General features: G+C 35.4%; 1 pseudogene; it reads right to left on the reverse strand.

The window, feature by feature from the left end:
* Window positions 1–3,946: 3,946 nt before the first annotated feature.
* The window catches only part of LOC143638661 (aldose reductase-related protein 2 pseudogene), a 77,374-nt pseudogene continuing 64,733 nt past the window's right edge, over window positions 3,947–16,587 (reverse strand).

Genomic DNA, 16,587 nt, shown 5'->3' on the forward strand with positions numbered 1-16,587 from the left:
GGTGCTGTATTTTGTCAAATGCTTTTTCTGCATCTATTAGGATGATCATATGATTCTTATCTTTGAGTCTTGATGTGATGAATCACATTTATTGATTTCTGTCTGTTGAACCAACCTTGCATCCCTGGGATTAATCCCACTTGATTGTGGTGCATGATCTTTTTGATATGTTTTTGTATTCAGTTTGCTAGAATTTTATTGAATTGTTGCATGAATGTTCATTAGAGATATTGTTCTGAAGTTTTCTTTTTTTGATGTGTCTTTGCCTGGTTTTGGAATCAGGGTGATATTTGCCTTATAGAATAAGTTTGGAAGAGCTCCCTCTTTTTCTATTTTCTGAAATAAATTGAAGCGTATTGGTATTTTAAATATATATTTGTTGGCCATTTGTATTTCTTTTGAGAAACATATATTCAGATCATTTGTCCATTTTATTACTAGATTACTTGGTTTTTAAATTAAATTTTGATGTCCTTACATAGTCTAGATATTAACCCTCTGTGAGATGAACAGCTTGGGGATATTTTCTTCTACTATGTAGGTTGTTTTCTTCACCCTCTTGATTGTTTTCTTTGCTGTGCAGAAGTGTTTTAGTTTTATGTAATCCCATTTATACATTTTTTTCCTGCATTTACTGTGTTTTATGAGTCTTACCCAGAAAATTATTGCCCCTACTGATGTCTTGAAATTTTTCCCCATAACATAACACAATGTTAAGACATGAATTAATTGAAAAACTTATTATAAATATTTATTTAGTTACATTTATCTAATTTGTTTATTTCATAAGGGTACTTGTGAAAATTCTGTTATCTGACAAGCCTAGCCATTATTTTTAAGATATGTTCATGTCAGAGAAAAAGTTAAATTGCTGCACTTGATATCCTGAAAGCAGTGCACACTGCCTTGCACTTTGAGTTGTATATTTAGTCTTAGATATATTCATATGATTTAAAAAATTTAATGTAGAGGATTACAGGGTTATTTATAAACCTACCTGGTCAGCAAACCCAAAAGCAATAATGGATGCTAACAATTCTGATTTTGCCAATAAATTTAAAGTAACTTATTAGAAATTCGATATGCAAAGAAAAGCATTTGGCTTCATTTTACAGTTTTATGTGTGTTAGAATCACATAGCAACATAAATTTAATAGTTTGTAACAAAGTTTAAATCAAATTATATTTTTGATAAAATGGGACAAGTTAAAATTTTTATTTGCATACTTATGATGACTGTAGACCCAATTTTTAAAGCATTTCCCATAGCAGCTTGTTTTCTTTTCATGGTACATAAATATTTTATTGTATCAAGGAGATAACATTCAAGAGTTGAAATGAAATTCTTTTAACCACATTGCTTTACATGTATTTGTTTAAGTTTTAATTTGTATTGGTGTTTTTATTTTCATTGTTAACTAATTTTTAACCCAAATATGAAAACATAAAAATTGTATATATTTAAGGTGTGTTTGTGATGTTTCAGTTCATGTGTACATTGTTTAATGTTCAAATTCCAGTGAGCACACTTATTACTTCAGACATTATTTCTTTATGTTGACCACATAGTTCTTTTCTCTAGCTTTTTGAAATGGACATTACATTATTGTTTATAATTAGTCTACTATGCAATAATATGTAATAATTTATTGTGTCTATAATTTAGGACTTTTTTATACTGGGGATTTAACTCAGGGATACTCAACAACTGAGCCACATCCCTAGCCCTTCTTTATATTTTATTTAGAGACAGGGACTTATTGAGTTTCTTAGGGCCTTGCTGTGTTGCTGAGGCTGGCTTTAAACTTTCGATCCTCCTGCTTCAGCCTCCTGAGCTGCTGGGATTACAGGAATGTGCCACCATGCCCATGGAATTTAGGACTATCAATCAACCTTTCTCCATAACTTTTTCTTCTCTTGTCTACCTAGGCTCTGGAAACCATCATTCAGCTTCTATGAGATTACCTTTTTAAGATTGTACATATGAGGGCTGGAGTTGTGTCTCAGTGATGGAGTGCTCCTCAGCACTGCATAAAAATAAATAAATAAAATAAAGGTATTGTGTCTATCTACAACTAAACATTTTTTTAAAAGATGGTACATATGAGTGAGATCATGGGATATTTCTATGTCCATGACTCATTTATTTCATGTAATATAATCATTTATACTTCCATTCATATTGTTGCAATAAGAGGATTTCATTTTTTTACGACTGAACAGTATTTTGTGTGTGTGTGTGTGTGTGTGTGTGTGTGTGTGTGTATATATATATCACATTTTCTTTATTTATTCATCAGTGATGGACACTAATGTTGTTTCAGTTTCTTGGCTGTTGTGAATAGTGCTGCAATGAACACAAGAGTGCAGATGTCTCTTCAACATATTGATTTCATTTTGTTCATGTGTGTATCCTAGTAGTGTTGATTACTAGATCGTAATGTAGTTCTATATATACTTTTAGTGCTGAGGACTGAACCCAGGGTGTCACAAATGGCAGACAAGTGCTCTACTACTGAGCCATATACTCAGCCTTCATAGTTCTATTTTTAATACTTTTTTGAGGAAATTCTCTACTGCTTTTCATAATGGCTATATCAATTTACACTCCTTTCAACAGTGTTCAAGTTACCTTTTCTTCTTATCCTTACTTGCACTTACTTTCTTTAGTCTTTTGATACTAGTCATTCTGACTGGGAAGAGGTAATATCTCATATGGTTTTCATTTGCCTTCATGTAATGATTAATGATGTTGAGTACTTTTTCATACCTCTGTTGGTCATTTGTATGTCTTTTGAAAATTTCTGTTGCCATTTTTTATTTTATTTATTTTTATTTTTGTTCTTTTTTTTAATATTGGGGATGAACTGATTGGTGCTTAACTACTCAGCCACCTCCCCAGCCATTTTTTATTTTGAGACAGGGTCTTACTAGGTTGCTTAGGGCCTTGCTAAATTACTGAGGTTAGAGTTGAACTTGCGATCATCCTGCCTCAGCCTCCTGAGTCCACTGGGATTACAGAAATATGCCTCCATGCTTGACTATTTTCATTTATTAATCAGGTTGTTTTTGTTTTCTGCTATCCACCCATCATCAGATGTTTTTTTTCGCATATATTTTTCTCCCATTCTATAAGTTTTTTCTTTGTTGATTATTTCCTTTTTTGTATAGAAGTTTTTAATTGGTTACATCCCTGTTTGTCTATATTTGCTTTTCCAGTGCTTGTGGGGGGCTTCTATAAAAATCCTTTCTGATTTCAATGTCCCATTTCAATGTTTTCTTATAGTTTCATATTTTCAAGTCTTACATTTAAGTCTTTAATCCATTTTGAATTGATTTTGGTAAGTGGTATTAGTTTCATTCTTCTGCATGTAGATATCCAGTTTTCACATCACTATTTATTGAAAAGACTGCAGTCCTTTCTCCATTTAATGTTCTTTGCATCTTTGTTGAACATCAGTTGACTGTAGCTGCATGCATTTTCTTCTAGACTCTCTATTCTTTTCCACTGATCTATGTATTTTATTATGCTAATACCATGCTATTTTGATTACCATAGCTTTGTACTATATTTTGAAGCAAGTTGTATAATTCCTCATGCTTTGTTCATTTTTTTGGTTATTATTATTATTATTTATTCTTTTTATATTTGTATCCTCAGTGTTAGTAGAGTTCCCTGTTGATTAACAAACATTTTGACAGCTCACATAGGTGTCATTTGCTTCTCTGAGCCACACTTCCCTGTAGTAGTCTGCTTTTGGTTGAATATATGGATCTAAATAAAACCTTGCCTAGATTCTGTCCTATAAGTTCAGGCATGGTATGATTTTAAGCAAACATGGTTACAATGGAACTCTGGGAGTGAGTTACCCTTTAGTGAAGAGAGGGAATCCAACAGGTAATCTCTTCAGGACATTCAGCTTCGGTATTGAGCATTGAAAGGATACTATTCCAGAAAAGGCTCATCAGCTGAGGTACAGGACCTCCAGTTTCTGTTGAAAGTGAGTATGACTACCATCTCCTCCTATTTCAGTTTGAGGTCAAAGACCTGAAAGTTTTTTCATAATGTGGGCTGGTATCAAAGACTTGGGGATCACTACCGTATTTCTCTGGATCTAGAGGTGGATCAGAATCTGGGCTGGGCTTTTTAATTGTTTGATTTTTGCTTTGCAGGAATTTCCTTAATTTGGGGATCCTCCAGTAGTGAAGAGCCCTTTGTCTTGCCTAAGGTCTATCTACAGAGCCCAGGAGGCTATAGGTTGTGATAGTGATACCCTTGGAGTTGTAGTACTTGATCAGTTTCTCCTGGGTGGAGTACAGGTGGCACTTGACTTGCTTATTCACTGGTTTATATTTTAGTCCAGGCTTGTTGAAGCTCCTGCCGCAATCTCTGGCTGGGCACAAATCACGAGTCTCCACACAGCTTGTAGATTCAAACAGCAATTCTTTATTCCCGAACTCACACCGGCCGTCTACAAACACGTTCTGGGGAAATCCACGTTCTCTGCCCAAATCCACACCTCCACCGGGCTTCTGTCTCCCAAAATATACTGTCTGACCCTAAGAACTCAAGAGGAACTCAGGCAGCAGGATACGCCCTATTCTAAAGGGGGAACACCCTAATCTCCTATTATGCTAAACCGGGGACACCCTAAACACGGATCCGCCCTGGTCCTTGAGCAAGGTCACCTTTCAAGAGTCCTTCCACTAGACAGCATGGGAGTAGCTGGCAAGGAAATTGTCATACCTACTTGGCTGATGGCTCCCAGCAAGCTCCTTTCAATGTTGTCTTGGTTAAAGATGGAGATGCCAAGGACTTTCATCAGTCCCTTGTTTCCCAGTTCTTCCATGACGTCCTAGGCATCTAAGAATGTTAATTTACTGGTGAGGCTATTGACATTATTGACTTTGGTGAATAAGTTCTTCCCAGGCTCAAATCTGTGCCCAGTGAATAAAGTGGATTTCCAGATAATCATGTTTCAGATCCTAGAGGGTCTTCCAACAGGTTTCTTTCAGGAGATTTCTTTCCCACGAGGTACACCAGTTTGCTAGCAATGAAGAAAAGATCCTTCTACTTCACAGCCTTCTCTGGAATCTTCTCTTGGATGGTTTTTCCATCTCCTTTGTGTTCTGACAGACTTAGTCTGTATGGTGATATCCTCCATCAATGGCTACCTTCATAACTTCTTTAACTTTGTCTAGGGGAAATGCCTAGTTGTCCATACCCACATTGGGCATCTTGGTTTTGGTGATGAGCTCCATAAAAGTGACGATGGGTGGTACAGAAATGGTTCTGAGAAAACAAATAAATGTCTTTTTTACATGCTTGTTGATTTACTCAAGATATCTGGTGATTTAGATGTTTTGGTGTGGTGTGAATTTTAGAAAATTGTTTTATGATTGAGGAATATTATTGGTATTATTGTAATTGCAAAGAATTTGTATTATGAGGGCTGGGGATATAGCTCAGTTTATAGAGTGCTTGCCTCATATGCACAAGGCCTTGGGTTCAATCTCCAGCACAACACCAAAAAAAAAAAAGAATTTGTATTTGTATTATGACATTTTAAAAATATTGATTCTTCCAATCCATGCATATAGGATATCTTTCAATATTTTGGGTAACATCTTTAATTTCTTTTGTCAGTATTTTCTAAGTTTCATTGTAGGCAACTTTCTCCTTCTCCTTAAATTTATTCCCCACTATTTTATTTTATTTTTTGTAGATATTGTAAATGGGATTGCTTTTTTTTGTGGCATTAGTGATTGAACCCAGGGCCTTGTGCATGTAAGGCAAGCACTCTACCAACTGTGAGATTCCTTTTTTGATTTCTTTGTTCACCAAGAATATTGATGTCTCAATTTCTCCCTTCCCTTTAATTTTTCCTTCTCATTACCTGGTTTTAGTATCAAGGCTGCCCTTATAGAATGTGTTTAGAAGATTCTTTCTTTCATTTGTTTGCAATAACTTATGAAGAAGTAATATTGGTTCTTCTTTAAATGTTTAGTAAACCTCAATAGTTGAGCTGTATGGTCCTGGGATTTTCTTTGTTTGGAGATTTATATTATTCAGTCAATCTCATTAATTGTTATTGATCTGTTCTGGTTTTCTCTTTCTTCATGGTTCAGTCTTGGTAAGGTTATAATCTGCAGAAATTTGTGCACTTCTTATCAAATTTATAGGCATATAATTGTTCACGATAATTTCCAATGGTCCTTTATGGTTTCAGTTATAATATTTCCCTTTTGATGTCTGTATGAAACTTTTTTTAGTCTAGCTAATAGGGCTTATTATTGATCTTTTCAAAGATGCAAATGGTTGTTTCATAGATTTTTTGGTACTATTTTGTCTCTATTTCATTTATTTATGCTCTTATTTTTAGTGTTTATCTCCTTATATTAATTTTTTCCTAGTTCTTTGAGATGCAGCAATATGTTGTTAAATTTGAGATCTTTTTTTTTGATGTAAGTCTTGATTTGAACAAACTTCCTTCTTAGTAGTACTTTTTATGTATCCCATAGTATTTGATGTGTTTTGTTTCTATATTCATTTCCTTCAAGAAGTTTTTTGAAATCTTTTCCTTGATCCATTGGTTGTTCAAAAGTATGTTGTTTTATTTCCACACTTTCCAGAGTTTATCTTGTTGATTTCTAGTTTTATTGCATTGTGGTTGGAAAAAACACTTGATATTATTTCAGCTTTTTTTTTAAAATTAAGTCTTGTTTTGTGGTCTACCATATGATCTATCCTAGAGAATATTCTGTGTGCTGATGAGAAGAGCAAAATAATGTTGAATGGAATTTTCTGTTGATATATGTTGGTTTCATTTAGTGTGCAGTTTGGCTTTTCTAGTTCTTTGCTGTTTTTTTTTTCTGGATAATCTGTCCATAGCTAAAAGTGGTGTATTGAAATGGACAGTTCTGAATATTGGAGTTTGTCTCTCACTTTAGGTCTGTTGACATTGACTTTGTATACTTGGGTGCTCTGATGTTGGATACTCAGTTTTAATTGTTCTTAATTTATATGCACCCAATTGATGTGTATATATATTTAGAATTATTTCCTCTTGCTGAATTGTCCACTTTAGCATGTAATTACTTTCCTTGTAATGAATTTCTCCTTTTTGCATTCCTTTTGCATGTAATATCTTATATTGTCACTTTATTTTCAGTCTCTGCATGTCCTTACATATGGAATGATTTTATTGTAAGCAACATATAGTCAAGTCTTTTGTTTTTACCTATTCAGTCACACAGTATTCTTTTGATAAAATAATTGATTTATATTCAAGGTTATTATAGATAGGTAAGGTCTATAGGCATTTTGTAACTTGCTTTCTTGTAGTTCCTTTCATTTTTTTCTCACGTTAATATAGTCTACTTTGTAGTTAAATGATTTATCTTGAGTGGGGTGTTTATGATTCCTTGTTGATTATTTTTTTGTTTGACTTTTCCAGGGTTTTGCTTTGTGATTACCACGAGACTTACAAAAACATTTTTTGGTTATAATACACTACTTTGAAATAGGAACAACTTAAGATCATAGAGATCAGAATGGAAAAGAAACATAAAATATACTGATAAGGAAAGTCCACATTTGTACTCCATTCCTCCTCATATTTTGTATTTTTTTTAAATTATCTTTTTTTAAGTTGTAGTTGAACACAATACCTTTATTCTATTTATTTTTATGTGGTGCTGAGGATTGAACCCAGGGCCTCACACATGCTAGGCAAGCATTTTACTGCTGAGTCACAACCCCAGCCCATATTTTGTATTTTTGATACCCCATTTTACATATTTGTATATTGCTGTCTCTTAACATATTAATGTAGTTTTTATTAGTTTTAATTGTTCTTTTACTGTTTTACATAATAGTTATGAATGATTTTCTCCTATACTTACAATATTAGAGTATTTTGTGTGTAATTATTCTTGCTAGTAAACATTTTACCTCCTCATGTTTTCTTCTTACTCATTAACAGCACTTTTCATTTGAAGGATGTTCTGTAGCAGTTCTTGTAGAATATGTAATAGATTTTCACAGCTTTTGTTTGGGAATGTCTTTATCTCTTCTTCATTTTGAAAGGATAGATTTGATGGATACAGTATTCTTGGCAGATTTTTTTTCCTTTCAGTACTATGAAAATCTCATGCCATTCTCATGCCCTGTAAGTATTATGCTGAGAATTCTGCTAATGGGCAAATTGGGGCATCTCAATGTGTTATTTGTTTCTCTTCTCTTGCAACCATGACAATATTCTGTTTGTATTTTACCTCTGAGAGCTGTATTATGAGATATTTTGTGGTACATTTGGTTAAGTTAAATCTGCCTGGTGACTTTCGATAGTCCTGTACTTGAAGGATGTGCATATCCTTATAGAGGTTTTGAAAGTTTTCTGTTATTTCTTTGAATAAACATTCTACTCTATTGACATTCTCATGTACCACTTTAACCCTAATAATCCAAATATCTTTTTAAAAACTGTTTAAAAGTTGCAGTTTGTACTTTCTTCATTCTTTTTTATTTTTTCTTCTCCATTTGTGTGATTTCAAGTAGTCTGGCTTCCAGCTCACTAATTCTTTCTTCTTTTGATTTCTTTTTCTATTTATGCCTTCTGTTGCATTTTAAATTTTACTGAGTGTGTTTTTTAGCACAAGAGTTTCTGTTGGATAATTTAAATTGTTTCCATCTCTTTGTTAATTCTTTTAGAGTGTTGAATCACTTCTCTGTGGTGTTTGAAACTCATTGAGTTATCATAAAATGGCAGTTTTAAAACCTGAGAATTCTTCCATACTGATTACTATCTGGTCAATCTGTATCACCTCATTTTGGCTGTTAGATGAAGCCATGGTTTCCTGAAATCTCCTAATGGTTGTTGGTATTGGACATCATCTGGACACTGAAGGAATAAATATTTATTCTGGTCTTCTAATTTGGCTTTGTAACCATCTTTCCAGAATTTCTATGACATATGCTTATTTTCTCTGAGCCTGTGGTCACTTGAACTATTTCAGCACTGAATGGCTCCCAGGTCTAGTTTCCCATGAATCTGTAGTTGGTTTGTTATCACTGTTCATTCAGAACTACTAGATTTGTCCCAAATTTTGATTTGGTTGTGTTGTTCAGAATGAACCAGGGGAGTATCTAAAGAGTAGCTTTTCCCACAAGATTTTTGCTGCTGTTTGGCTAAGCCCAGATACCTTGTCCATAGTCATTGACCTGTGATCAGGGAATCCAGAATTCTGCTGGACTCTGGGTAGCATTACTGTGGATGCACAAGCTGTAGATTCCTTTGCTGTGTCTGTGACTACTATGCCACCAAAGTTTGTCACACCCTAGGGCCACACTGCTGTGGGCTGCCTACTGCTGATATGGACTCTTGACCCAAGACCACTGCAACCAGTCACAGGTGATACAGGCTAGAAGTTTGATAGAGTGGGATTACTTTACTTTCCTTGGTATTGGGGGCATACCAGAGGCTTCGTGTTTGGAAAGAATTAGGCATGGGGATGACTGGGATCAGCACAGTGTTAGGTTAAGTCCTGAGCTTTCTATCCTTTCCTACCTTAGCAAATGGGGTCTTGCTCCATTCTGTCCTGTCAGAAGTTGAAGTAGTATTAGTAAAGGCAGTCTGTTGGCCACTAAGCTGGTGCTAAGCTGGGTCGTACCCAAGTCTCATAGCATTATGAACCTCCACAGTCTCAGGGAGAGCATGGGTGTCCATAAGGTTTACTTCAGTTGCTGGAAATGATGTGGCCAAAAGGTGCCCAGGAGTCTGCCTAATGCTGTGGCTGGACTTTTAGCTCTGTATGTGAGGTATGGACTTTGTATGGAATCTTTGGTTTCAACCATTTTCTTGGTCTTACCATGGTAGGCTTCACCCTGGGTTCTGAGACAAACCCCTATGATACTGTTTGTGCCTTGTTCCCCAGCAGGTAGTGTACTACTCCCTCCTCTGTCTAAAGCTGGAGGATGTGTGATAGAGGCAGTCAGCCAATTGGCTTCCAGTTTCATTGACTCAATCTGCAAATATTGACTCAGTGGTAGACAAACCTGTCTGGCAGCAGGTTTCAGCATGATAGGTCTGGTATTAGGTTTCAAGTCTGAGGCCTGAATTTGATTCCCTCTTTCCTAAGTTGGGGGATACTCTGTCCAAGTTGCATTGCTTCTAGTTGCAGTAAATTTCTTTCTTCCTCCCTTCTCCACTATGTGTTTTCTTTTTGTTGTACTAAGAGCAGGCAATGTAGTTTGTTACCTTGTTTCCTTTCCTCTTGTTAGGATAGTTTGGTGTGTATATAACTCTTGGACTTGGTCTGTGTATGGGAAGATGGTAGCCAAATAATCTGTTCAAGGCACCATCTGGCTTTGCCTACTTATAGAATGGTTTTTCAAAAGTCTCTTACATTTTTCCCTCCATTATTTTCTAGCTTTCAGTGCTTATAAGTTAACTCTTATATCTTTATATTTTCTTTACATTTCATATAGGACTGGCTGAAATAACAGATTTCTAAGCATCTTTGAATAACGTAATTATCTATTTTTCTATCTTGTTATTTTGAATCTGATGTTTATTGCTCATATTAAGATAACTACAAAGTTTTACATTGTTAACCCTATAATTGCAGTTTAAGAATTGTCTTGAAAGAGTTACAAGAGCAGGGTGAGGTGGCACATGCTTGTAATTCCAGTGTCTCCAGAGGCTGAAGTGGGAGGATCTCAAATTATAGACTAGCTTTGGCAACTTTGTGACACCTTGTGTCAAAATAAAAAATAAAAAGGACTGAGGATATATGTAGTTCAGTGGTAAAGCACCCCTGGTTTCAATCCCAAGTACCAAAACAAAAATATTCACAAGAAATTTTTATATTAGGCTTGCAGATTAAACACAACTATGAACCAAGGTGTACCTAAACCTATAGGAATTCACCAGAAATGGTCACAGGATGTTAAACATGAGCTCAATTGTATTAAAGAGTGCAAGAGGAATCCTTGCAAAGAAGAGGGGAACAATTTTGGGAACTCCACATATTCCTAGGAATCCCAGTTGTATCTTACATTGATAGGTTTGAATTTTTGTTCTATCAAGGGCTCTCTCCAGAACACAAGAAAAGTTAAGCTTACCTTTCACCAAAGACTTTCTCAGGAAAAAAATGTCATCCAAAGAGAATTAATAGGAGTACTCATCCTAAATATGGCCTAAGGGAGGTTTACCTTTATCCTTCATGAAGGAACTTTTTGAAATATCTCAAAGTCAGAAAGGAGACTCTACCAAAAAGATAAAGGTGCCAAATGAGAGAAGACTCATTGGGACAGAAAAAGGCTTGTCATGGAAACAGAATACAAAGTGCTTATTGTTGTCAATGTACCTGTTCAGTGTCCCTCACCTTCAGAGGGAATAGGTGACTCAACCTAAATAAAACAATCAGAGATTCTCCAGAGAAGAATGATATTTATTTGGTAATAACATTGTAATAGTAATATGTGTATCACAGTAAACTATGGGCATATCCAAAGAGGTCGAGGCAATAGGAAGCTTTTAAAGACAAAAATGAGGAGGGGAACATCAGATAGTTTGAAACAACAATGCTTGATTACAATGACTAATAATAAGGATGGTGTTAATCTGATGTTGAACAGACAATGGCTGGGCATGTGTCTTTGTAAAAGTTTTTTTTTTTTTTTTTTGTATGAGATTTTAGTGGTAACCTCGTGATTCTGGCAGGGTCTTTTATGATTGTTACTACCAGGTAATCATGCATAAGGATCCTTCCTTTATAATCATCCAGGTTTATCTACTTTTTGTTGTTAAGGTTGACATAGTGATTCCATTTTAATTCTGATAATTTTTACATTAGATAGATAGGGTAGAATGGGTCATATGCAACCCCAAATGGTCTGGAGGGTGGGTAGTATGAGTTGGTTTCCTTGAAACGATATCAAATGGGTTTTTAATAGGAAGTGGGGTTTGATTATAAGAAAGGGTAAAGGGATATTGCACAGGGTAGATGATATTACAATGTACTATGGAAGTGGATTTTCCAAATTTTAATCTTGTTTTGATAGTGCTAATAGTATTGCTTAGAAAATTTATAGAGAGCCATAGTGCTCTAAGACAAAATGATTGTCTATCTAAGGATGAACACTCTGTATAAAGCTGGTCTTGTTTGAAATCAAATTATAGATTCTAATAAAAACTAACAATTTCCTTTTCCATTGTGTCAACTGAACCTTACATTATGAATTGTTTAATTGTTCTTCCCTGCTAGCTGTGGACATTAGCTTCTGGGATTTTGGAAGGAACTGAACTCATTTTGGTGATACAGTATGTTTGATGAAGACCTTAAGTCCCATGAGCGAGTCATCCAATTGTTTTAGCATTCAACTGAGGAGAAATTCCTTTTTTGGCTCATGATTTGCATACTGATAAGCCATTGCTCTTGCCAGAGTGCTCAAGTTAGTGAAAGTTGGTGGAAGACCTATTACAATTCTGATACTGTCAGAATTTATAGTATGTGAGAGCTCAGCTCAGGGTCCCTCTCTAAGATGATGAAATGTATTCACAGTTGAAACCCTGGCCCTGAAAATTTGTCAATTGGGAAAAGCACATTCAGAGTCAACTTTCTCTGTAATTGGTTAACACTCCTCTTTCTCCATGGAATCAAGTAATGGAAAAATAAATGCAGAGTAAATAGAATTTCATGCTTGTGCAAGTCACTGGAAAAATCATCCCTGAAAAATCATGCAAGAAGAAATGTTCTGTTCAGAGGAAAATTGTCTAGAAGGGAAACATTTTATTCTAGCTTCCCTTCTCTTATTTATACAATTTGAACTTCTGATTTTCAAATGCTGATCATGGAGACAAGAACTGGGAATGAGGGTATTTTGAAACTATCCTAGGGATCAAGTGAGTTTTAGTTGTATTAAAAGACAGAAGAACATATTAAACCCAAACTATTATCTGAAGTGACTGCTAATTACACTTGTAGGGAAAAATGTTAAAATAGACAAAATTTACCTTATCAATACTGTTGCATCTGTGTCTTGGTCATCATCACTTTTTCCTGATCACTCTTCTTGCTACATTATATCACTTTTCCATTGCTCCTGGAGGGTAAGGGTCAGAAGTTCAAACCAAATCTCAGTGGGATAAAACCAAGGTTTCCACAGGGCTGAATTGCTTCCTGGAGGTTCTAGGGGGATTCTACTTCACTGCCTTTTCAGCTTCTAGAGGCCGCCCACATTCCTTGGGCGATGTATCCTTTGGCTTCAAAGCCAGCAATGGCCTGAAAGTCTCTTCACGTCATATCATTCTGCCCTATTCTGCCTCCCTCTTCCACTTTTGTTTAAATAGTTTTTTTTAGATGTTGATGAACCTTTATTTTATTCATTTATTTTTATGTGGTGCTAAGGATCAAACCCAGTGCCTCACACATGCTAGGCAGGTGCTCTACCACTGAACCATAACCCCAGCCCCCCTCTTCCACTTTTAAGGACCCTGATCATTCCATTGAATGTATCTGAATAATCCAATCTAATCTCCCTTAAATTAGGTAATTAGAAATTTAATTCATGTACAGTATTAATTCTCTTTTGCCATAGAGCCTAACCTATTCATGGGTTCTGAGTATTAGGATGTGGATTTTTTTTTTTTTGTGTGGGGAAAGGTTACTGTTCTACCATAAGTGTCAAGTATTGCAGGCCTTTCATCTATTCCTTAACATTTATCTAGGAATGTTACTTTGTAAGGATCTTAATATATGATGGATAGATAATACCAGACTAGGAGGCAAAAGACCTGGATTGGAAGACAGCCTCTTTACTTTTGAGCTGTGTGACCTTCTGAAACTCTTTTAACCTCATTTATTCTTAGCTTTGTCATCTATAACCTTTTTCTTCCCCTTCTATCAAAGCATATCTTTATTCTTTTTGGCAGGCCTAAGCAAAGAACTAAAGTCAGTCTGGAAAACTAATTCAGGCTAAGATATGGAGAATTATGGCTTGTCTGACTCTCTTGGCTGTGTTTGTGCTGGGAGTGCCTGTGGGAAGGTATGGTTCAAGATACCCTGGTTGCTATGGTAATGCTGGCCACCTGTAAAGGTGCACAGCTCTATCATTCAAGGCATTGAGTTCAGCACCTTCTCCCAGGGATAGTGAATTGTGAGCAAAACAAGATGATCCTAATGTTTCCCTAGTCCTTGGTCCTTCAGATTGCCTGCTTTACGGAAACTTTCCCACAAATAATCTTTTGATGAAACCTATATAATATACTTGTTAAGCTAGCTCTGAAGTCAGTCAAGCCTCTCCAGGGCTTGGCTACCTACCAGGCCCCAGCTTGTTCTCCCTATTTGTGTCCGTTTGTCTTTTCTTTATCCCTTATCACTCCTGTGTGTCTGGTATCTCTATTACTGACCATGGCAGAGAGAGATGAGAGGATCAAAGCTCTATGGTATTAATAAGTGGCAATGGTTTGGAAGCTGGGGTTGTGGCTTAGTGGTAGAGCACTTGCCTAACATGTGTGAGGCACTGGGTTTAATCTTTAACACCACATAAAAATAAGTAAATAAATAAAGCTTTAAAAATACAATAACATTTTATAAATTGTGGCAATGGTTTTATGTATGACTACTTTCTCCCCCCATATACCCTGACAAGTAGCATTTATATATTTGTAAGATGAATTCATTTAAAAGGAAATCATTTTATTGGGCAATACAAGTAAATGGTATGGGTTGATGCCCACCTCTTAAAGCTGAGCTCTACCCTGAACATTTAAAAAGATGGTATCTGTTGGATGACCAGAAGGCCTAGCTTACCTAGGATAATTCCATTTTATGATCATGGACTTGTTTTACACTTAAGGTAAGGTGTACCTTACCTTAATTTAGGTGATGCATTATATAGTTACTATATTTATTTGATACTTATTTGTCAATGCCTTGAATGTGTTTGTAAAATTTCTTTTCTTCCATGGACTTTTATGAAAGTAGGGGATTTTAGTCTTTAAAATACATTCTCCTAGAATTGCCTGGAATCTGCAAACCATGGCTATGTTAGCTATTTCTTTTTATTTTTGAAATTTGTTTTTGGTTGTATATGCACACAGTGTCTTTACTTATTATTTTTATGTGGTGCTGAGGATCAAACCCAGTTCCTCATGTGTGTGAGACATCAATCTGGCACTGAGCCATGATCTCAGCCAATGGGTACCTATTTCTGACTTACTATATTCCATATTTCACATTCTAGCTATCATTATTTCTCCAAGTAAAGTTTGTAGACCATCTATTATGGACTGAATTTTGTTTGCCCCAAAGTCCATATGTTGAAGCCAAAACTCTCAATGTGACTGTATGGAGATAAGTCCTTTAAAGAGAAATTAAGATTAAATGAAGTCATAAGGATAGGGCCTCAATCCAATAGGACTAGTGTCCTTATAAGGAAAGCGTGAGTTATCAGAAATGTGCAGGAATAGAGAAAAGACCGTGTTAGGACAAAGCATTAGTATAGCCATCTGCAAACCAAGAAGCCCTCAAGAAAAACCTTAATTGCCAATATCTCGATCTTGAACTTTTTGTCTTCAGAATTGTGAGAAATTGTAGTAATTTTGTAATAGAAGCCCTAGCAGACTAATGCACCATCTGTATAAGAAGCAGTTAGAGATTTTGTTAAAAATGTAGTTTAATGAATGCTATTCTGGACTTAATCAAAATATCTCTTAATCAAAATATCTTCAGGAAGCTGTATTTTTTAGGATGAATTCTATGTGTATTAAATTTGAAACCAATGAATGAGAGACTAAGATTTAAAAGTTTTTTTTTCTTGTAGGTGTGCAAGATATCAATCCTTTTTTTTCTGTTCAATGATTTTCAATCAGGGTAGAAAGAATGAATGTCTGTTATCTTTGGAATATCATTAATGAAAATTCTAAAAAAATCAGGAGGCTGTAGGGGATATGAATATATATATATATATATATATATATATATATATATATATATATATATATATATATTATATAATGAATCTAAAAGAGAGGTACTGGGGATTACATGATGCAGGGGCAATTTAACACTGAGGTACATTCCCAGACTGTCTTATATTTTTAAATTGTGAGACAGTGTTTCCCTAAGTTTCCGAGGCTGCCCTTGAACTAGTGATCCCCCTGACTCAGCCTCCCCCAATCTCTGATGTTATGGGCCCACATCACTGTGCCCAGCCAAGAATATATCATTCTAGGGGGAAGTCAGTATCAAGAGTTACCTAGAATTTATCTTTAAGAAAAGTCATTGGGAAATTTGTTAAAGTGTCATTAAAGCCACTGTTTCTTCATTTTCTAGAGTATTGAGCTTTGCCCCTTTCATTCAGACATGGAAGTATCTTTGATTTTCAAGTCTTTGTTTTTATAAAGAGAGCATACTTGATTCCATATTTGATCTCTTACCTCAAATACCAATGTACTTATTCCTTAGAATTGGAATCTTATCTCAAGGGAGCTAGATTAGGGACAGATAAGTAAGCTAAGAGACATGGATCCCATTGATATCTCAAAACTTTACAGAAGTAAAGTACAACCTGCATGTCAG

Source organism: Callospermophilus lateralis, chromosome X, assembly GCF_048772815.1.
Source record: "Callospermophilus lateralis isolate mCalLat2 chromosome X, mCalLat2.hap1, whole genome shotgun sequence".
NCBI lineage: Eukaryota > Metazoa > Chordata > Mammalia > Rodentia > Sciuridae > Callospermophilus > Callospermophilus lateralis.